A 22400-nucleotide genomic window follows, 5' to 3' on the forward strand; every position below is an offset into this window, starting at 1 on the left:
TTTCATGTGGAATGTCAATTATTAAAATGCAGTGTCCCGTGTCTTACTTTTCACTAGATGAATTCATTTGCAAATTTGCTAATTTATGTAAATGAACCTTAACCTGTAACTGCCTGGTATGTATTTCTCAGTGCCTCTTTTCAATTCAGAAATATATACAAAGAATATGATGCCAACAGCATGTATGTTAATTGCCTTGTGCCACAATGTTCTAAAACCCAAAGATTTAATTTCAGTGTAACCCAGAAGGAGTATCTGATGTTTCTTTCCACTGTTGCATTTTCAATAACATTAGACCAAAATAGGTAAACGGTCTTTAAAAGATCACCTAGAATACCTCCAGTCATTACCATTGGTGGTAAGTACAATTTGAGTACAATATTTTTGTGACAAGTCATGAGCTGAAACTCCCTGACGTTTAATTTGATTTTCAGTTTTCAGTTTTTTCAGGATGTCCTTGTTACTTACAAAGGGCTAAATCACAGCTCCTAAGATTTGATCATTCCTAAAATTCTATTTTCTGCAGCTAAGACTCTCCTCCGCATCTGAGAAATTAATTAAGACAGACAGGGTATTTCCTTCAGGTAGTCAGTGGTCCAGCTGCAACTCATTCTTCTTCTGATTATATATGCATGGATACCATTCTGGATTTGTCACTCTGTTTCTGGTTCTACCATGAGCACATCCACTGTGCACCCATAAATGTTTGTTTCACTCTCCAAATGACCTCAGGAAGTTCGAACTCCTCTGGTCTGTCTGCAGTTCTTATGAATGCAGGAACATTAAGAAAACCTCAGCAGAAGATACTAATTTTTGCCTGGCTTCTTCCTGCTGCCCACCTAAACCTCTTCTATGGTCTCAGGCACCACCAATGGTTTAGAACCTGTCGATGAACTTGGTCCAAGTTGGGGATTTTAGCAAAACCTGAAATGAGGCAATTTTCCTCTGTGCTGTTGTTACTGTTCAGTGACTTCCCACAGTCCAAATAAAATGATTCAGATTCCCTGTGGTGTAATTGCAGGCACAACTCCATTGATTTCAGTGACCTGTGAATGGCAGACAGGACTGTGGCCCAAGGTCTCCTCTTGACAAACCAGCTACAGCTTGCTTTCTCTTGATTATTATCTGATTTACATGTCCTTGTTTTAGATGCCCCCCACAAGGGGCAGGTGAACAAAGCTCTGTTTCACAGCCAACTACAGAGATCATTCCTGGCCAGCATGGAGTTCCCATGATGAGGACTCGGCTCCGAGCTTGGGCTGCAGGGCATATGTCCTTTGAGGTGCTCCTGCCTAACTAGCCACCCCTGGGGCCTTTGCTTTCTTCAGCTTACCCCAGATTTTGTTTCCCCTGGGTGTAAGGGAGGGAGAAAGGGATGAGGTGCCGCCAGCTGACAGGCCAGCATGCTGTCAGGCCAACCCCAGCATGCTCTTCCGGAGCTGGAGCAGTCTTGCATCTCAGTGTTTAGATTGGCTTTAGAAAGTGCAAAGCTGAGAAATGGTTGGCTGCCTTATCCCTGTTTCAGCATTCATATTGCTAAGAGGAAATGTCAAACAGCTACTTGCTGTGTGCTCTGCAGACATTTTAGCACAAAAGCGGCATCTCCAGTATCACCTGCTCACACTACCCAGAGGTCTCAGGAATTTGATTTAATTTCTGCTATGATAGCAGCAGGGAAGACCTGCTGTAATTTTGTTGTAAAATCAGTTGTAATTTTGGAATTACAAAGTCTTTCATTGTATTTTGTTGCACTGATTACCTGCAAAAACTCAAATATCTGAGATTCAAAGTAGCCTTTAAGCTACTGTTTAGTTTTCTCCACAAAGGACATACTTTACAAGACAATGTCTCTTTAAATCTATCCTGAAGATATTCCTCCTGGCCCAGAAGATGCCAAAATGACTTGATGATTTATTTATGTGGAGCTTGGCAGACCATAGTCCAGATTGTGGCTGAGGCTGAGTTTTATGAGCATTGCCCCTAGTGAGCATATTTAAAAATTTAAAAAAAAAAAAAAAAAATCAAAAGAGGTCTTTATCGAACTTGGCATGAGATTCACACAAATACTATCAGGAAGAAGAATGGCTAGGAAAAGAGTTTCAGGAAAGAATATAAATCTTAATTTATAAATAATATTTTGTGTTGAGAGAATTAGAATTGTCTCCTGATCTTCCTGATCTTCAAAAAATCAGAAAAGTCTAGGAGGCTTTTCTGATGTCAGCAGAAGCTAATGTTTGGTCTGGAATTTTTTTAGCCATACACAGCTTGGCATTTTGTACTGGGAACTGGCATTTTTGTCCAGAGAAAGATGGATAGATCATTGTCATTCCAGACCATACAAGAGGCATGTTGGTGCAATGATGTAAGAAAGCAATTTTCTGCCCTATTTTATTGATTTATAGTATTTTAGTAAAGCGATAAAAACTTAATGCTAGGGATAAAAAGGAGACCCATCTGATGTAGAGGCAGTAGAAAAGAATAGAGAATGAGGAGAATCCAGCATTAATATTTATTTGCCATGTTTTCTCAGGCCTCTCCTGTACTAGATCATTAACTAAGTTATAAAACTGTGTCTAAATGCGTTGACTAAGATATTTTTTAGGCATTAATCCCTTCTTTTGAGGCAAAGCTTGGTGCAGGACTCTGGCTTTTTGAAGCATGTACACACACAAGCACAGGCAAATTCTAAGGGCCATAGCAACAAGGACAAATGTTGATAGTCCCGACTCTTTTGGCAGGGAGGCTCAGTGCCAGGGAGACAGAGGCTGGGGCTCTTTTGCATAGCGGGAATTAGCAACAAGAGAGAATGTGACTCTACAGCATTTCATCTGCTTCACAGCAGTTCCTTGGGTGGCCTCTCCAGGGGGTGTTACAGCACTCTGTGCTAAGCTCACATTCTTGCTTGCTGTAGGAGAGCTCCTGAAGCAGATGAGCCCTGATGCAGAAACCCTACATCCATTGGGGAACCTCTTGTTGGGATACTCCCTCATCCTTTTGGCTCAGCATAGGGGCTCTTGCTACGCCCATTCAAGGAGCATAGCTTTGATCCCCTGCCTCCTTTCCTAATTCCAGGAAACAAGCTCCCTCAAGCCCAGATCTGTAAAAACTGAGCTTGTACCAATATAAAGGCAGGCTAAATTGCGCTGGAAATCAATTCAGCTAAAACTATATTACACACTGCTCTTGGATGTTGTATACAAGTGAATATATGTGGGATGTCAGTGAATGAAAGCTGCAGCATGCCTAGGAAACAACATTTTAATTCACAATATCATCCCCCACTTTCCTCCAGACAATATAGGGAATGTTCCTGAAGCTCCCCTCAAAGGGAGCTTCAAAGGAAATTCAAAAGCATTTGGGACATTCATTATGCTGCTGACAAATCAAGGCCAACAGGAAAAATACTCACAGTGGCTACACCTATGCTTTTTTGGTTTTGTTTGGGTTTTGTAGTTATATTGGAGAATTCCTCACACTGCAAACTTAATGGGAGATGCTTTTTATGGCCAATCACCAGACTAACCTTATGAAGTCAGATCTATTCTAATTCCCCAAGTGAAGTATTTATTTGCCCTAGGAAAAGGGCTGAGTATGAACTAAGCTGTATACAGCATAGGTATCTTCAGGACTGGGAGCCCTATGTGAAACAAAGGCAATGCCAGTATGACAGCTTAGTGCAGCCCCATTGCACAATATTAAAGCTCCTACAAGGAAAATGCTTGCTAGATCCTAGTCCTGCTTGTAAACCATAAGCTGATGCACCAGAAGCACTGCTCCACTTCTAACCAAAGTTATTTCTAAAGGATACACCTGGAGTGGCTGAGAGTGTATGTCTATTGCTGAAATAATTTCAGAGGATTGAAAATCATGTCAAAACTTGTGGTCAAAAAGGCACTGCATGGAACACACACAGCTGGTAAGGCTGCCAGGGAAGCAGATTTAAAAGCCAGAAGGAAGCAGTAAATGGCATTTTTGACTTCACATAGTAAACTGCCCAGGCCTTTACCTTTGGAGAAATCTACTGTGAAAATTCAGCCACCAACACCAACACCAGGTGAGGAACAATGGAAACAAAACGAGCAGTAATTTAACCTCATCATTTTATTTCACTCTGTTATATATTGAAACTAGTCCATGTACTTGACTCCATTTTGTGTTTTTAATGACCTGTCAAAAGCTCAGTCAGGGCTTATTGTATTTATATTTTTAATTAGTTTAGTAAGAAGCTGGACTGCTTATATTTGATTTTTTTAATTAACTGTGAAAATTTCTGCACCAGGATGATATTTTTCACATTGATATGTGTACTTACGTTATGTTGGGTTTGCTGTGTGATATACCGGAGACAGAAGAAGTGTGACAGCAAAGGCACGCCTAAGTAGTGCTTCACAGATTGCTGGAGCACTGATGGGAGCTGGTTATGTGTCATGTAATTAATTCTTTATACTCTAACATGCAACTCAGGCCAGTATTAAAGAAAATCAGGTCAGGTCAGGTCATGTCCTTAGCATTTTTTATGTCTGTGTTATACTGTAGATGTGTAGACTTTACTGCTTATGCAAAAAAGTCACACCTTGTCATCTCTGGCGACTTCTATTCTCTGGCCACAGAACAACTACCTCATTGACTGTGGCTTCTGGCTGTCTTTTGATTGCTACGGGATGCCTCAGCCATGGCCTTCTTGAAATCCTGCTCTAGATCTTCCACTGTTTCATCGAACTTGTGTCTTTCTTGGTCAAAATTCATAACTCATAAGAGTGGGAGTGAATTGAGGGTGCTTAATTTGTTTCATAAATCCCTAAACAGCAACTGGGTGGGAATGAATGTTTTTCAATGTAATATTAAGCTCAATTTCAATGAGGGTGCTAAAAATGGAGGTACAGCTCTTCATACCTCTGTCCCTGTAATCAGTTTTCTGCTGATAACATTAAAAGTAGGAATTGCTTATAGAAAGCAATGCATTGCCCTGGCAGGTTTGGATCCACATACCCTGCTGAGATACCATCAATGTTCTAACTCACTTGCAATTGTTACAGGACGGGAGAAGAGAAAAATTACCAAGCTACTTTGATTTGCACAGGTGACCCGAGCTAATTACACAGTTACCAAACAATTGCACAGGAGGATTAACACAACTTACTCTGTAATTACCATTGCTTCCAGTGAAGTTACTGTGTGGTTAACCATGTAATAAAATGCCATTATTTCACAGTAACTATGCAAGGACTCAAGTCAACAGAGTATGCTGCACAAACGGAGCAAATCATTGGTAAGCTAAAGAGGTCTGAGTGTTTCAAGGAATGACATGAGTTTTATTAGATGGATGATTTTCAGGTTTTTATTAATAGCCTCAGAGGTTTGGAGCAGAGCCATAACACTGCTGGAGGAGCTAAGGAAGAAGCCCTCAAGTCTATCCAAGGAGCTCCCAAGCACAGAGGCATCGGCTCTCACAAGTACATTTATATCCCTTTTAACTAGTCCCACTGCACGAGGCAATGCAGAAAGCAGATCATTCTTGTGTTCCCTCAAAGCAAGCACTAAATTTTGTTTGACCTGTAAACATCCAGACACTGGGGGAAGATTCTTAAACCCTTGCCTTGTACAGCTAGCAGGACTAGCTTCAGATCTACTTTAAATAAGCCATCTTGCCTGCAAAATACAGGCCTTGTACTTTGCTTAAAAACCAACTGACTTGTGCTCCAGACACCAAGGACATGAACACAAAGTGCCAAAGAAAATGAGAGAGATTACTCAGCCAATCAAGCACAGACCACGGAAGACTTGTAGTCCCGAACACTGAGGTTGCGTTTTTAAACAGACTTGGACAAAGAAACCATTAAGAAATAGAAAATAAGGAGATATTGCTGTATAGTTAATGTAACGGAGAACAATGTTTTGATTAATGCCTTCCCATTAGCATATGGACAAGCTAGATTGTGTTTCAGGATTACGGGCTGAGTTGGTAATGCAAAGAAAAAACATGCTCAAAACTGCAGTAACAACAATTATGGTTCATGGGTGACACCACTAGGGACGGCTGAGAGACAATATTATGAACTGAAGGGCTCTAAAAAATTATTAATACCTAATTGTTCATATATATTTGAATTTGTAAATTAATCTCTTTTCATGCTTCTATTTGCATTGAATTTCCACACTGAAGTAATGGCATGTCCGCTTGTTAAACTATTCACAGAAATAACCCACATTAAAAAACTGAACTTGGAGTTTCAGACACTGAGCATTCAGGACCATCTGCTCACAGACTGTGGGGCAGGAAGTTACTGGAGTAATGTGACAAATTTCAGTTACTGATTAAATTAGTGAAAATCCCAAGACAATTAGCAACAACCTGCAAGCTGCAAAATACGGCAGTGTAACAGAAGAAGTGTACAGATAAGATTTTTGGGGGTGTTTGACTACCACAGGAATGGACCCAACATAATGACCCAGGAGGTCCCTGAGTATCATATGTCCTGATCATCCTAAATTATGGGCTCTGATCTGTATGCAACAGCACACAATGCTGTATTTTAAAATGCTTCTCTTAATCTTCTGCAAGGGAAGCGTCTGCCAGAGCATCTAAAACAAATGGTTCTAAATCTTGCCTGATTGGACTTAAATGCACCTACAGCCTACCTCCGCCTATGTTTATCTATTGATGTTTAAATCTGTACATGTTACTCTCATTGCTGGAAAGATACAGTAACGCTTCATGATGCTCTCTTTCTATTCTAATGCTGCATGGCAGTTGCTTTCTTTAGGCCCCAGCTCTTACCTACATCTGTGCTTACTGAAGTGAGACTTTAATTTGCTACACCACGCCAAGGTATTAATAGACAATTATTTATTGCAAATCTGAACCATTTATACTGTTTACTGGCTGACACAATGTAAAATTTTGATCCAAATGTTAATGTGTCCATGACATTGCATAATTCTGTTCCATGCCAAGGTTTTTTCTTTTCTAAATGAATCGAACTTGCAAAATGAGGAAATAGAGTTTTTAATGGATGAATGATTTACAGTCTCAAACTTATAAGACTGCTTACTTGTACAAATAAGGGAAAATTGACTAATTAAAATAGCACAGCAAATTAGAAAAATTTAGAATTTTACTGGAGGCAAAATTAATGGGAGAAAAATGGAAATAAGTTGCACACTACTTAAAGGGTAACTGAATAAATCTTGCGTTAGTCATTTTAGGGTAATTGTAGTTTTAGCAGGCATCTTTGAAACCTAAAAGTCTTATAAACATCCAGTTGAGTAGAGCACAGATAAAAGCTACCTATTCCTAAAGAAGGATATGGATAGAAAAGCACTTCAAAGTCTCCAAATGTCTTATGAAATTACCTTTACATATATTTCTTGCAGTAGAAAAAAAAAAAAAGAGCTTTATAGATAGGCAATTTTCATTATACTCATCATATATTTTCATAATATTAATAATTTCAAGTGTTTACCTCCTCAAGTTTGGATATCATGCCTTTAATGCAATCTAGACATGGAATCTTCTTTAATGTATATCTGCAGGAATCTTCAAAATACAGATGTTGAATTAAAGTAATATTTTTCTAGAGCTTATTCCTCTTGGCTTTTTCTACTGAACCTTGCTATTAAGTTAATCTTTTTCCAGCTTTGCAAGCAAAGATATTGTTACAATCAAGAGTGATAATGCAGTTCTAATTAAATCTCACATAACTAAAATCAAGTAGTAGTAATACCCAGAACCTGTGGCCAACTCAACCTACAAAAGACATTTAATGCCTTTGCAGTATTTCAGCTTATATGGACAAGATTACATTGGAAACAGCTCTAGCAGTTAGACTAAACCTAATTTAGTACCAGAATACATTTGACCAAGAAAAAAATAATTACCATTTCATTCACCCTGGAAGGGTGCCCTTATTCAAGACTTCATCTGGGGAACCGCAGAACAGCTCCATTTTTTCCATTTGTTTTTGTTTCTTTCAGATTTGGCAAGCACATAGAAGTTAGCACATAAAATGATACCCCAGATATCATTCTGGGATATCAGAAACACCAACAATGACACTACATGAGTATTGGTTTTATCTACATGGCACAGATTTGTGGCTGACAAGCTGTAACCCCATGGAAGCAATGGTAACAGGTAGAGGTAGGGAGATGCATTTCTGTACATTACAGCAGAATAAAACCAGCCAGTGCAACTTTGTGTGCTGGCAAATGGACACACTGCTCAGGTCTAAGATCTGTGAAATAAGTGGAAATAGGAGCACACCTGTAAGTCACAAGCCAGCATTGATACAGATTTTTTTCAGGAATGTTGATACTGACTTCTTTTTGCACCAAAAGTGCAAAAATCATGCTGAAGTGGGAAAGCTGCTAAATTACTTCCTTTTTTTGTTACTGATTTTAAGAAGAAATAATACGTAATTGTGATTCTATGTCTGAATGGCCTCATCAACCTAACCATTGCCTGTGGTCTTGTCAATAGGTTAGCATTCTAGGCAAGGCATTGCAGTAGCAGCTAGGTTGCTCAAACACCGGTTGCTTCTTTAAAGTTCTTTAGAAAACAAATATAAGAACAGTTATTTTGAGGCATCTTATAGTACTTTGTAAAATATGACTGTGATACACAGGAACTAATATGCAGCCAATGATTCCAGTGATGGAGATAATGCCACTGTGAAGCTGAAAGAAATGAAGAACAAGCAGGATTTTAATTACCATCCCTCCCTCCACGTACAACAAACAGAGCTGTCCCAAACAGTCCCTGTTTCTGCTATGATTTAGGCATCTTTTTGTTTAACATACATTCACATTGAGATGCCTTTCTGAGCTACCAGGATATATGCTGTTGATACATATTAATGACAGGATGCAATCTTTATTATTACTGTTCTGTAATACAGAATATGTCTAACTATGTTTTGTTTATTATACAAAATACACAATGACAGAAAACACCAGAATGGCTCTTTTGGAGACTTCACATGCTAGGCTGCAAATGTGTATTAACAATAGTACACATTTCTATGTTACGGTTTCATAAAATGCATTTGCATAATATGAAATCATAATCCCAAATGCACAGTAAAAAGCCTATGAAAAATAGTTACTTCTCGTATATGACACAATGGTTGATTCTAATCTTCACTGTCTCATATGTGGGACTGGGTATTAGGGATTCTTTTTTAATGGGAAAAAAGCCTTGCCCATCCTACAGAATTAAGTCTTGTAAAATAAACCAAACGAACAAGAACCTTCTCTAAAATGGAAAAGATGGCTTGCTAGTAATTTGCATGCACACTTCATTTAATATACTTCCAGGCTGAGATGTTACTTCCAATATCATACCAGAGACTGAAATAAACAGGAAATGCCGGCAGGTCTGGCTGCACAGCACTCCGGGGGCCTATGCATGCAAAAATGTGCAATGGGAGTGAAGCAGAAATTAGCTCAGAGTAGAAGTCACTGGTGCTAGGAAGCCATCCTTCGGGCTCAGAGGGAACCTTTGCAAGGATGTGATGCTTTCAAATTCCACTGTCCAATGAATCCCAAGACAGTCTTCTCCCAGTTTGATTGCAGAGATGGGTAAGTCTGTTTTAGTGTTGCTTACATTTAATGGCAGCCACTTGCAGGAAAAGATTGACTAGCTAGTCGTAACTCTTAGGTGTCGTAACAAAGGCTGTATGTATGTCACAGCTACAATTTCTGTAAGGGGAAACAATGGTTTCTACTTCTCTTCTTTATAAAGAAGCATGGTATTTTTCACCTTGACTGGCTATTGCGCTATTTATTTAGATAATTTGACTTTTGAGCTGCTTTTCCTACATATACATTATCAAATGATTAATGGTTAATTAGCATTTTGCTAATGGAAAAGAAATCTAATAGGAATGAGTGTGTGCCACTACATTTCCCCTTTTAGCTCAAATTATCACATTTGCATTTTTATCAATAAAAATCTATGAGTTTTCTTTTTGTTATGCCAAATGAAGAGTCTTAATTATATTTAAGGCTCCAGTCCTTCAACAGATATCATCTGGTACCCTGCTGCACTCACACCTGTCTATTGCATCTTGCCAGCTCTGACCTTCTCTTTCCTTCCTTAAAGCACTGTTTCTTGGTATATGGAAAATCTCAGTAGTCAGTTACCTACCAGAATTTCTGAGCTCTGACTCCTCTAAGGCCTATGGTGGCTTGTTCAGACACTTAGCTCTTCGCAGATGAATATACTGGAATTATCAGGATGTTCTGTTTGATGGGGTGAAGGGGAGAAATGAGTCTTCATACTAAAACTATCATTAACGTTTTTACGGAATGAGGTGGCTTGAAAACTAAAGGAGGTGGAAGTCTCCAGAAAATAAATATGAATCTATTTTTTTCACTGCAGACTTCCGCTGATTTACAAACCATCAGAAAAATGTACTTTGTATGGCTGCTAAGAACGCAGCTTGTCTAGTCACAATACAGTGTACCCGATTATAGCTAAGACTGAAAACAGTAAAATAAGCTCTTCCTACAACAAAGAATGATAGAGTTATTCCTTTCATTCACCTGTCCTTTATATCAATGCAGACAGCTAATCCAGGTGAATCTGCCCACATCTGTCATTGCCAGTGAATGCAAAGCATACGGAATTCACACAAAGGAACACAATTTCACCTTTCTTAAGTTTAATTGTGTTATAATTTATTTATCCGGAAGGTGGCATTTTCAGACACAGCTATTAATGCCATGCTATGGCTATTAGTAATCAATGAATGAGAAAGTCATGAGAAAGGGGAGAATGCATTTTAACATTGTTTTTTTACGATGAGTTTGTGCTGTCACCAGAGCTGTGCTGAATTATTTTCTGAGAATGTCCACTGTCACCTTGTCATATGCAGCAGATGATAGAACAAGGGCAATTTCCAGCACTGGAAATGGCAGCTAACTTAAAGACTTATCTAAAACCAACACTTGCAAAGCACCCCCAAGTTTCTTTCATCAGTTGCATTTTATGGGGATGGATCAAGACAGACACTGCGCAGCTACTGGGAGCATTCAGTTACATCAATATTTCATCCAGATATTTGCAGCTGAGAAGAGTGACACAAGAACTGAGTGGCACCAGGGAAATGGCATCAGCCAGAGCTTGCAGAGAGCCTGGAACCATGCTTGAAAGAAGTGTGACATTTCTGTCTTTCAATAGAAGGGAACCTCTGCTATTGGCCAGGGTGAGAAAGGACAGACGCCACCCCTAGCTCTCATGACTGGGCCAATCTACACTGCCTGATCTCAGTCTGGAAGCCTTGCGTAACGTAACTATGGCCCCTGAGTGACACTTACACACACTTCTTTAAAGGATGATATCCTGTCCACCTACTGCTCCAAAAAGGACACAGAGCTACAGAGATTGAGGGAGGATGGAAGGTGTTATGCAGGAACGGGATCTATTTCACACATCTAAGAAACACTGAAACTTGTGTATTTTGTTGTAGGGTGTCTGACTTGTTGCCAAATGTGTTTCACATGATGTGTCCACTACAGTTTAGCAAAGGTGGTTCTTCTCCTCTCCAGCAGTGGTAGAGCTGCAGCAGTGAGGGTAGTTCTGGTTTGCCTTACTGGCATGCAACCAAAGTCAGCAGAGTTTACAGGAAAGTAGAGTTTGGCTCTACAGCAGACAACTGCATTGCACTTTCAAACCTGATATGCTTCAAACCTATTGCCAGCAAAATTCAGAATTTGAAAACCCAGGCTCCCTTTTTGCACATGAAAACTATAGGAGCAATTAATGGCACTTAGACTTCCAACTCCCTCGTTTGTAGGCACAAGCAGGTAGTTAGACATCTAAGTAGCAATAACCAAGAGCCATTAAAATATGTGACAAAGAATCAAAAAGAGGGAGATGATTAAAAATGGCAGACAATGAAGAAGAACCTAGAAATGGATGAAGTTTTCTATAATCTCAAGTTCTACTTTTTAATGACAAAAATTTACAAGAATAAACAAGAGGATAACAGCAGGAATGTGATGTACAGAAGTAAATTTGGACCTAAAATAGCAAATTACTTTATAACAGAGTACACTTGAGAGGTATATTGCTACCTTTAAATATTAAGCTATTCCTGTAAGGTGCCTTTTTAAGGTGTGATATAATATTTTTTTCTCACTTTAATAGAAATAATAAAAATGAGATACTAAAAAGACATCATTACTCAGAGGAGTAAGAAGAATTTAAAGCTCCTACTCTTAACAGAAGAGAACACTACCCCAGCACTGACGCTGTACCTGAATATCAGCAAGTCGCCATTTATTTATTTATTTTTAATCACATGGGGTGAAAGGCAGTGACCTGCGTTTCAGGTAAGGCTCATCTACATGTGAACTCTGCATGTGTATAGTTAAAAACTACTTTATTTCTGGAAAAAATAAATAGCTGGCAGTAACTGAACTCTCTCTTCATTGAAAGAATGCTATAGGGCTGGATATAGCCATTGCAATAGTGCAATAAAATGAGATGAGCTTAACACTACCAGATGGTACCCTGTACAGTGCCTGAAATAAAATGGAGAATTAGGGTGCCCTAAGGTGTGCACAGGGAAGGCAATTACATGAAATAAATGGGCCTCAGGCCTAGATGATGCTCAAGTATGCTACACAGGAGACAGATAGTACATCTGGTGAACAGATTTTATCACACACTGGAAAGCTATAAAGCATGCTGTTGAATTTCAGATCTGGGTTTCACAATGACATTTTACCTGTGTTGGTATTCAGTGCTGTTTATTTTTAAAGGTGCTGTAATCTCAATGATGTGTTTTAAAAGCCTTCTTAACATTGTTTTCTGATGTGCCCCATTTTTTGGACAGATTGATGTAACAATGCTTTTTCATGGACAAAATACAAACTACTTTGGCTGTAGACGATCATGTTTTTATTTAATATATCACGTTGCTGATGTGATTTTAGTAATATGGTTATACTTGTCAGCACTCACTGCTTGGGAGAAAGCCAGTATGTTTTTAAAGTTAACTCCCACTTCTCCATTTTATTGCAAGGTCTCACTCTCTGTAAACCAACACAAATTCCTTGAGGTTTAAAGCAGATATATTAGATTATGTAAGGATATCTACTAGAGTGAATCAAAGTGATATTTTACTCTTATCTCTAGAAGAAATTTCACTTGGTTTTGTAAAATTCCTCTCCATTTGACATTAAGATCTTTAAAAATTTATATTCATCATAGCAGCACTTAAATTGTTAAAGGTGCTGATCAGAGCAACATTCAGTCTGTGGTGCTGTGACTTCTTTTTAATGGGGAAAACATTTAGAGCTCTCCTCACTTTTTTTGGTGTCTTTCTCCAATTCCTCCTTTTTCACCTCTTTCATATAAAGCTATCCTAGGGAGTTAAAAATGCTACCAAACTTGCATAAAAAGAAAAATCTGAGAGACTGTAAGGTGAATATTCCTGACAGAAAGATCTATGGGCTGTGAAATAGTGTCTCTATGGAAATGGTGAAAACTCTGTTCCCTCGAGACTTAAAATTAGAAGAAACAAAGCACTAATACACTCTGCGGTTAGAGGGCGTGTTCTGGCCCCCTGTGGAGAGACTAAATATTTCTAATATCTGAAATTCTATATACTATTATTGTTCATAATGCAAAACTACAATTTAATAATGTTAAAGGTTTGACTTGAGGTTTGTTTAAACAAGAAAATTTACTCATATTACTATACCAATATAATTATATCACTGTAGTTGTATCAGTATAATCAGTATATCTCAATGCTGCCTCTGTAATAAGTGCCTTATCTGGGTTATTGTATACCAATTCTAAAAGCCATGGAAGTACAATAATGCAGGTACATTTTCTACACTAAACTCACCTTCCCAGGTTCTGGGAAGCTGGGATTCTTGTCATTATTAAGTTCTAGTTGGACAAGAAATGCATAAATTCAGACATGACGTACCAAATTCCCACTAAAGTTTATTGTCAGCTGTATATGTCATAGAAGATGGATATTGATAGCAAAAGCAAAGTGTCACTTAAAACTCACAATGGTAGCCTCACTTGCAAGACGCAAGCAAAACTATTTTGTGTTCATGGTGTGAACAAACTCGCTCTCCTTTTTGCTTATGTCTAGACAGTCTCATAACAGGGCTGTTTCTAAGCCCCTCCTCAACACTTCTGAATTTTCTTGCTATTAGTATTGTAAATTAGTATCAAAAGACAGGAAAATTATGGGAAAGTTTTATGGGATTTTCTCTGAAGTAAACTAGTTACTTCACCAGAGTCCTTCCCCTGAGAGTACGTCTACTGCATAAAACCATGCAAAACTTCTAGTCCATAATTTGAAGCAATATACAGCAGCATTTTGAGAAGACCACTTGGGAGTTTTCTTAATTGCAGGGAATTTACCACAGTTGCTATTGAGAGGAAGCAGAGGTTTGGAATATTTTCATATTTCAATTACAATTGTGGCACCAATTTTGAGTTTTGGGTATCAGCCTAAGCAAATTTTCAAGGCTAACAAAGGTTTATAAAACATATACAATGACAAGTCATTAAATAGAGCAGTGCAGTTGGGCAATACTCTGTGTACAATTAGCACTGCCAAATAGTGCCCCTTTCAACCATCAGTTATTCAAAAGCCCTGCTTGTCCTGCCATGTCTGCATTTCTGTATTTCACTAAGCTACAGTCCTGAATGCATCATCTTGAATAGGCTGCTGAATAGGAACAGTTCTTTAACCAAGCAAGAAAGGATGAAGAAAATAAATATGGGGAAGGGAGAAATAAAAAGAAGGGAAGAGAAAGTTCCTTAGATTGCACACATATTCTCCCTGGCCAGCTGTATAGCTCTGCAAATCCCTCCTCTCCCCACCCCCTCCCCCCCAGCATCCAGTCCTGAGAGGAGCCTCATCAGCCAGAATTTCTGTTGTATAGCTTCAGTCTAAAAAAACTAACTCATTTTTTAAGTGGCAGTGACCTCTATTCTGCATTGGTACAGCTACAGAAATCATGAAACAACAAGAGTAAGACCTCCCAGAGAGAGAACATGGGTGAATATGGCTCCTCCATAATGAGCTGCTTCTAATACCCGCTACTTGCTGATTTGACTACAGAAGACTCCAAGTACAGACAGAGGGCCAAATCCTCTTGTAGTGTAAATTATGTGAGCTTCAATATACTCAGTGGTACCAGCCAATTTACAACTATTAAGGATCTTGTCCTCAGGGCTTTTCCCACAGAAACAATGTTCCAACTCACTGAGGGCTAAGGCTGGGATTCAGGTGGATATAGGATCCAATTGCCATTGCAGGCATCCAAGTTCACAAATTAAATTCTCAGTTGCCCACACATACATGCAACCCCCCAGCCGTCAAAACCTCTCGGCGCTTAAGCATTCAGCCTTACCTGTGCCTAAAGTTCTGGCCATACTCAGAAGACTTTAGTGTTCACTGTGCTCAGCACATTAAAACCAATCCTGTGCCAAAGCCCCGCAGGGTCTCCAGCATCAGGATTACGCCATGCTTCTGCAGCTTTATCCAACATCCAGGCGATGTTACGGTGCGTGCGGCAGGCACTGTACAAGCAGGAGGAACAGGTGACGGGAATATCTTTGTTATACCCACCCTGTGGCTGGCATACATGGCCAGCACTGAAACCCTTTGTGTCTGCCTGACAACGCTCCATCAGTGACATGCAGCAGTTCTTTGCCTGACTTTCATTTTTTCATCTGTTTAGGTAACACAAACTGCTCAGCATATGAGGGCTCAGCTGCACCGCTTAGATGCGACTGAGACTGTTACACTTTTTCTGTTTCTTGAACAGCCAACCCTAGTCAGCTGTGCACAGCGGTGCCGATCTGAGCCTAGGACAGAAGATTGTGCAGGTCATTTTACATTTTTGCCCAGGCCTGTGAGGTTCAACTGATTAGTGGCTGTTGATGACAGGGAGCACAAAAGGGATATAATGATAACTGCAATTAATTCCTGTAGAAATTAATGCAACTATTCAAAGAATTTTTTCAGTCATTTTTCATTCACACCTTCCTGGCTGTTACAGCTCTTCCATGAATACACTTTTTTCATTTATGTGATTCATATTTTTCTGATTTAAATACAGTATGGTTCACTCAGTAGAAAGGTTGGTGGTCTGAAAATGCTCTTTACCAAAAGAATAAGCTCTAAAATGAGTTTGCTGCTAAATAAACACCCCAAGTTGCCATAAGCGAATATTAACGAACTCGCAGACTAGTTGTTTTGCAGGAGGTGGGTTTTAAACATGATGGGGTAATGTAAATAAAAGAAATATCAATACCAGTCATTTATGTGCATTCAAGAAAACACTCATGGTTATTACAAAGAATGGGCTAACTTTCAGTAATATTATGGAAAATTGGAATCACTTCACTGCAGTACTGATGTTTAAAATGTACCCTCTGAGGAACTGCAGGTCTTATCAGTTTGGTATCCACAACACGCAAGACAATAGAAGTACCTAGAAGCAAAGCAGAGGTAAAGGGACAGTGGATTGTCCTGCTCTCTGAATAGGAGAGGGAACTGAGCACACTTGTTTATTTGGACTCATAGTGCATTAAAGGAAAGTGCTTCTTTGAAAATCTGTTTACATATTACTTACGAATCATGATTAACCTATAGAAATACAATGTGACAATATGGCAAAAAGAAATAAATGTGTATTGGTTGCTTTCTGCATGATTAATGCTTCTTTCCATCAGACACATACATTTCATTTTATTAAAGATCACATTTCTGATTGCAAGAACTTGATCATAAATAAAGCATGCAAGTGGAAGTTGGAAATCTTCTAATATTAATGACAAGAAAAATGGATTTATTGAATAGTCACCTGCAGTTCATACATACATAAGCATATAAAATGATAACCCAACAGAAGGTATCATCTCAAACTTGGGAGAAGACATTCTGTTTTTTAAATAGCTTAATAATAACAGCAGTACATTTCGAGAAAATGATTTCTGTCTTCTGTGGCTAAAAAGAGCACAATAACAGCCATTTATCAGCTACTTTCTATCTTGTCCCTCTACCTAGGAATTATAAAACCTGTCTTCACTTGTTCAACTCTGAATCCAACACTGATGGACTTCGCTGTAATACTTCTGAACCCATTTATTTTTTGCCAGTTTGGGGGGAAAAAAAAAGCATGGCTGATGAATAAAGAAAAGACAAAGAGCTAATCAAATGGGATTCTTTGTGCAAAAAGCTGACACAGGGAAAATCTAGTGTATTATTGAAAACGTATAATTCTGGAAAAAATAATTAACATGACATTAAACAAACAGAATTGAAACACAGCTAATAGACTCCACATAAGATAGTACAGTGTTGCTGAGGCTGCATAGGTAGTGTAAACATGATTAAAGCATCCAGCAAAACTGCTGAGGAAATTTCTAGAGCAGTACAGGGCTGTTAAGAATTAGAAAATTCCTCACTAAGGCCAGTGGGCAGCAGAAATAATACAACTGCACTGTGAAAAGCATCTGTGAGAATAGCTTAGTTTGTGAATAATCCACCAAGAGGTTCCACATCACCCATATGAGGCTGCCCGCCTGTTTCGCCCACATGGAAAGGAACATCTGAGGACAAATAATCTTCAGGTCCAACCCTTGTACGGTCCGTGCAGGCCCGGTTCATATATACATGAACAGCTTCTGCCTCATTAGAAATTTGCCCCATCAAAGCTGCTTACTGTCACCCAACTCTTCTGGCTAACTACCCTTTCACAGTTACCGCCAGCTCAGCAGCTCACAGAATAGTCCCTTGCTCGGTCAGTATCAAAAAGAACTGGGTTATTGCAGACATCCGTTACTCCTGGCACAAGTTGACAAAGTACAGAACAGACAGGGAAGAGCTGGGAGATTCAGAGGGGTAAGCAGCAGGTAGAGAAAACTTGAGCAAGCTTTGGGATCACAATGAGCACCCGATCATTTTGGAGAGAGTGGCCATGGAAGATCTGCTGCTTGCATGTCTCCACCAGGCAGGGCAGCTGTCCGGGCCAGCATGGGAGACATCCTCCAAAGGATGGCCCGGTGCATCCAGGGATGCTGGGAGCCAAGCTGAGAAGAGGTGGTTCTCACATGAGCACTCTTGCAGGATATAGCCAAGCCTATGACTTGTCAAACAAATTATTTTAAAAATAAATAATAGCACTTGAAAATGCTACAATCTGGATTTATGTTCCCTACTACATTCACACAACCTCACATAGAAATTAAAAGACAAATCTACTGACACTAAAAATGTGTCCTCTAGACAAGTTTACAGCAGTCACACATGCAACTATAAGAGAAGGGTAGGAACTGTCATGGAAAACAAACAATAATTTTTGTGCTCAAACAAAAATAATTAAATGGGAGATGATACATGCCTCAACAATAACAAATGAATTGAACAGCTCCTTGAAAACCAATTAAATCAACATCTTACTTTCAAGACTTATAAAGAAATTAATATAGCCTCAAATAAATGACATACAATTAAAACTTTAAGAAGCCATTCATGTAAAAATCGTATCAGGTTGCCATGTGAACCCACAGAAAATAATTATAATCTAAATATTTCCAATTTTGATTTGGGAAATTTAGAGTCAGATCTTTGTGTTTCTGAGCGGCTGCTTGCATTATGCAGACTGCAGAAGGAAAGGGGCTCAGGCCACTTCACAAGTTTACATACCTGTTTAAAAATACTATCTCAAAAAATTATACAGATAGAATCAAAGTTGATGGAACTTGTCACAGTTCCATTCCCCCTGATGAATATATTTTTCTCTGTTTAATTATTCAGATACATATCTTAAATCAAAACCACACCCAAGCCGTTGTTTCTAGCAGAAACAAGATGGGACCAGATCCAGCAGCATCTTACATGTTAGTAGCCACCTCCACTTCCTGCTTCCAGGCCTCTCTGCTCAGTTCCCATGCCAAGCACCATACCAGGAGGGAGAAAAGAGACCTGCACATGTGCCTGCTTGCATATGTGTGTTCTCACACACACGCGCCACCAGATAATATATATGTAGAGAAACATTTAATCTCTTATTTTATGCTGTGCCAAAACGTGGATAACAGGTGCGTTGATGTGAGGTGTTTGTACCTTACTGTACTTCTAGAGAATTAATCATTGCTTTCTTCTTTTTTCTTATCTTTTTAAACTAACTTTCTAGTGCCAAGTCTTTTTTTCTGCTTTTTTCAGCTTTGAAGCTATAACGTCTCATGATTTTTGGTAGCAATTCCAGTGTAAGAAACTCCCTATCCTCTCGCTCACAACCCTCATTCTTGTCCTGCTCCATCGCTCTGTTGCACTGACATGACTGTTTGTAGGGACACACAGGAAATGGTTCAAGAAACTGGGTTTTAATTTAAAATAGCACTGAAAAAGTAGACAAAAGCAGAGGAGTATTTTAATCTGACCCTACTCCCTCATCATGTTTTCCAACACCTTTGATACAAACAGATTTGTTTCAAAACAACTAGAGAGGCAGGTGCAGGTCAGGAAACACCAGCTGAGGCCAGAAACTCTTTAAATATTGTTGCTGAAAAAGAAGAATGTGAAGCTGCACAGTTAAACTGTACTAGGTATTTATTTAGCTAGTTAAAGAAGAAGTAATACAGAGCTTGGGAGGTAAGGTTGAAGTCCTGTTTGCCATTAATCACAAAGCAATGCAAATTGAGAGTCCAAGTCAATCTTTGAGTGTGCCACTGATGTTTGAAATGTTTTCATTAAAAAGGAACTGCAGGAACAGTAAGTACATTTCAATTAATTACAATTTTTAATGTTATTTTCCTGCAGAATTATTCATGCTTGTGGTGAGTTTATTTGGTTTAAGGGCTGCAGGTGACTATTTTACTCTGCAGTTTTATTACTTATATGTTCTTGCTCCAGTGCAATAACATGATTTTTGCTTTTTTGGTTTGAAGGCTTTTATCCCCCCAAAATTATTGTTGCACGATAGAACAACCCACCTGTAACTGTCTAAGTGAAAAGGCAGTGAGAGCCTTGAGACGGGAGGAAATGAGAGGGAGCAGGCTTCTCCAGAGACTGGGGAAAATTTGCGTCAAATTGTACGTCAAGACAAGAACACAATCTACCTTTTAAAGAAGGATTGAAAATAGTTGTATGGGAAACTTTTGGCAGAGAGCAAAGGTTTTCCTAGGAAATCCTGGTCTCCTAAGAAGATCTTTTGCTGCTTCCTCAGTTTCCCGTGGTTCTTCAAGATTGATTATCACTAAGAAAATACAGTTCAAATGCTGACACACTTTATTTTATAGTTAATTCAAGATTTACTCAAAATTCTCAGAGTTTGGCTCCATCTAGAACAGTGTATTTAGGATTTTTACACAGTACTATTAATCAATAACTACTCAGCTGGTTAGGCCTTATTTTTCAAACTTTAAATCTATATTTTGCCACATTTTAAAATTTCTAATGTCCTCCTAGGAAACTTTATAGGAGTGCTAGAATCCAAGGTAGCAACAAGGAGGTGATTTATGGGTTTGGTGGATATTTTCATTGCTTCAGAATACAGAAAAAATCTTTTCAAGAACATGGAAGATGCCAGTTTACTGGTTCCTGTATCAACTTCTTGTAATTGGAACACAAAATTGTTAACATCAAATTCTAGTGAAATTTTTAAACTAATGGTATTCAGACACTCAACCTGGTTGAAATTCTCCCGATGACTAAAACAGTAGCTAAAATTGTCCGACATTTAGGAACCTGTAGGGTCATTTCTGTCAAAGGGAGGAATTGACAGTATTCCGAATATATTGTTTCAGACAGCCATGCTTATGAAGAATTAATGCAAAATCAGCAGAATAAGAACAAATACTTTCTTTGTGCACATTTTCCTAATCTGACCTTCCACTCAGTTCTCTGTCCCAAGGCATTCTGCTTCTTAGTGTCTGTTTTCTTAGTGTCTGTCTGCATCTTTCCTTGTCTGCTGGTTTTCCTTTGCTAATATAACTGATTATGAAACTTATTAGAATCTGTATTTGTGATTGCTGTCTATATGGCTTAGTTTTTGTCAGGCATTGCCATTTGGCTCAAATATCAGCAATTCTTTCTTTTAAAATATTGATGTCATTGATGGTGTTAATGTCTTCAAGCTTAACAGGAGGATGGTGAAAGTTCATAAACTATTCATTTTACATTTTAAGATTCTATTCAGCTAGTTCCAGCTCACATAAAGGGTAGTGCCTGTCTTTATTCAGACAAGTAAGACAACACACTTCCCTTCTTTGCTTTTTGAATCTACAAGGATCTGGGATGGGGATCCAAATCACAGTATCACAGAATCACAGAATCTCAGGCTGGAAGGGACCTCAGGGATCATCTACTCCAACCTTTCTGGGAAGAGCAGAGTCTAAACAAGATGGCCCAGCGCCCTGTCCAGACGACTCTTGAAGGTGTCCAATATGGCTGAGTCAACCGCTTCCCTGGGGAGATTATTCCAGTGATTGACTGTCCTCACTGTGAAAAATTCCCCTCTGGTGTCCAATCGGAATCTCCCCAAGAGCAACTTGTGTCCCTTCCCCCTTGTCCTCTCCATGGGACTCCTTGTGAAAAGGGAGTCTCCATCTTCTTTGTAACTACCCCTTAAGTACTGGTACATGGTGATGAGATCCCCTCTGAGCCTCCTTTTCTCAATGCTGAACAAACCCTGTTTTCCCAGCCTATCCTCATATCTATCCTTGAGTTTCATATTGTCATGTATCACAATATCTTCAAAGTACTTGGGTTTAGAAACCAGCTTCTGTCCTTATCCAGCAGCAAATGGGCAGGAGGGAGGCAATGCCTGGAGTCTGGGTTTTGGGTTTTTTTGCCATTGTCTCTTGGAGTTGGAGAACTTACGTTACACCTTTTGCTGCAATATAGCTAAGCCTAGAGGCTTAGTCTAATATTACATCCCAAGTTATATTATAAATATTATTTTATTCGTTATTTTTGGACCCTGCATGATGACAGCATTGGTCTTCATTCCAGATTACATCTAAAATAAGAAAAAGAAAAAGGAAGACGGATTTCCTAATAAGCATTATCTGTTTATCATCATTTGCCAGGAAACTGCACAGTAGCTTAGAGAAATGGGCTGCTTTTTTCTACAGCTTGGGAGTCCAGACCATTGTGGGAATTATGAAATTGGGAATCCACAGGTTTTGTAAAATTTCTGTCTTGGAAATAAAAATATTATTTTAATTTATTTAATACTAAAGGTAAAACAGAATAATTTTTGGACTAAAATCCTTAAAGAGGCATTTATGTAATAATGTGACCAGAAATTGTTTTCATATCTCTAACACTCCTTCCCCATTCAAAGAGCTCACAGTCTGTCAGCCACAAGTGCTTATTTGCTTGTATACCTCTTAAAGAGTACAAGAG

General features: G+C 38.9%; 2 long non-coding RNA genes across 2 annotated transcripts in view; one reads left to right on the top strand and one right to left on the bottom strand.

Annotated features, from left to right (window-relative positions):
* LOC142057482 (uncharacterized) overlaps positions 1-22400 on the bottom strand; it is a 260201-nt gene that overhangs the window by 64432 nt on the left and 173369 nt on the right. The window lies entirely within an intron of this gene.
* The window catches only part of LOC142057092 (uncharacterized), a 40266-nt gene continuing 29072 nt past the window's right edge, over positions 11207-22400 (top strand). Inside the window, exons 1-2 of the long non-coding RNA XR_012660532.1 lie at positions 11207-11291; positions 12152-12336. This is a non-coding gene — a long non-coding RNA (uncharacterized LOC142057092). The remainder of the gene's footprint in view (positions 11292-12151; positions 12337-22400) is intronic.

Source organism: Phalacrocorax aristotelis, chromosome 5 (genome assembly GCF_949628215.1).
Source record: "Phalacrocorax aristotelis chromosome 5, bGulAri2.1, whole genome shotgun sequence".
Classification (NCBI taxonomy): Eukaryota; Metazoa; Chordata; class Aves; order Suliformes; family Phalacrocoracidae; genus Phalacrocorax; species Phalacrocorax aristotelis.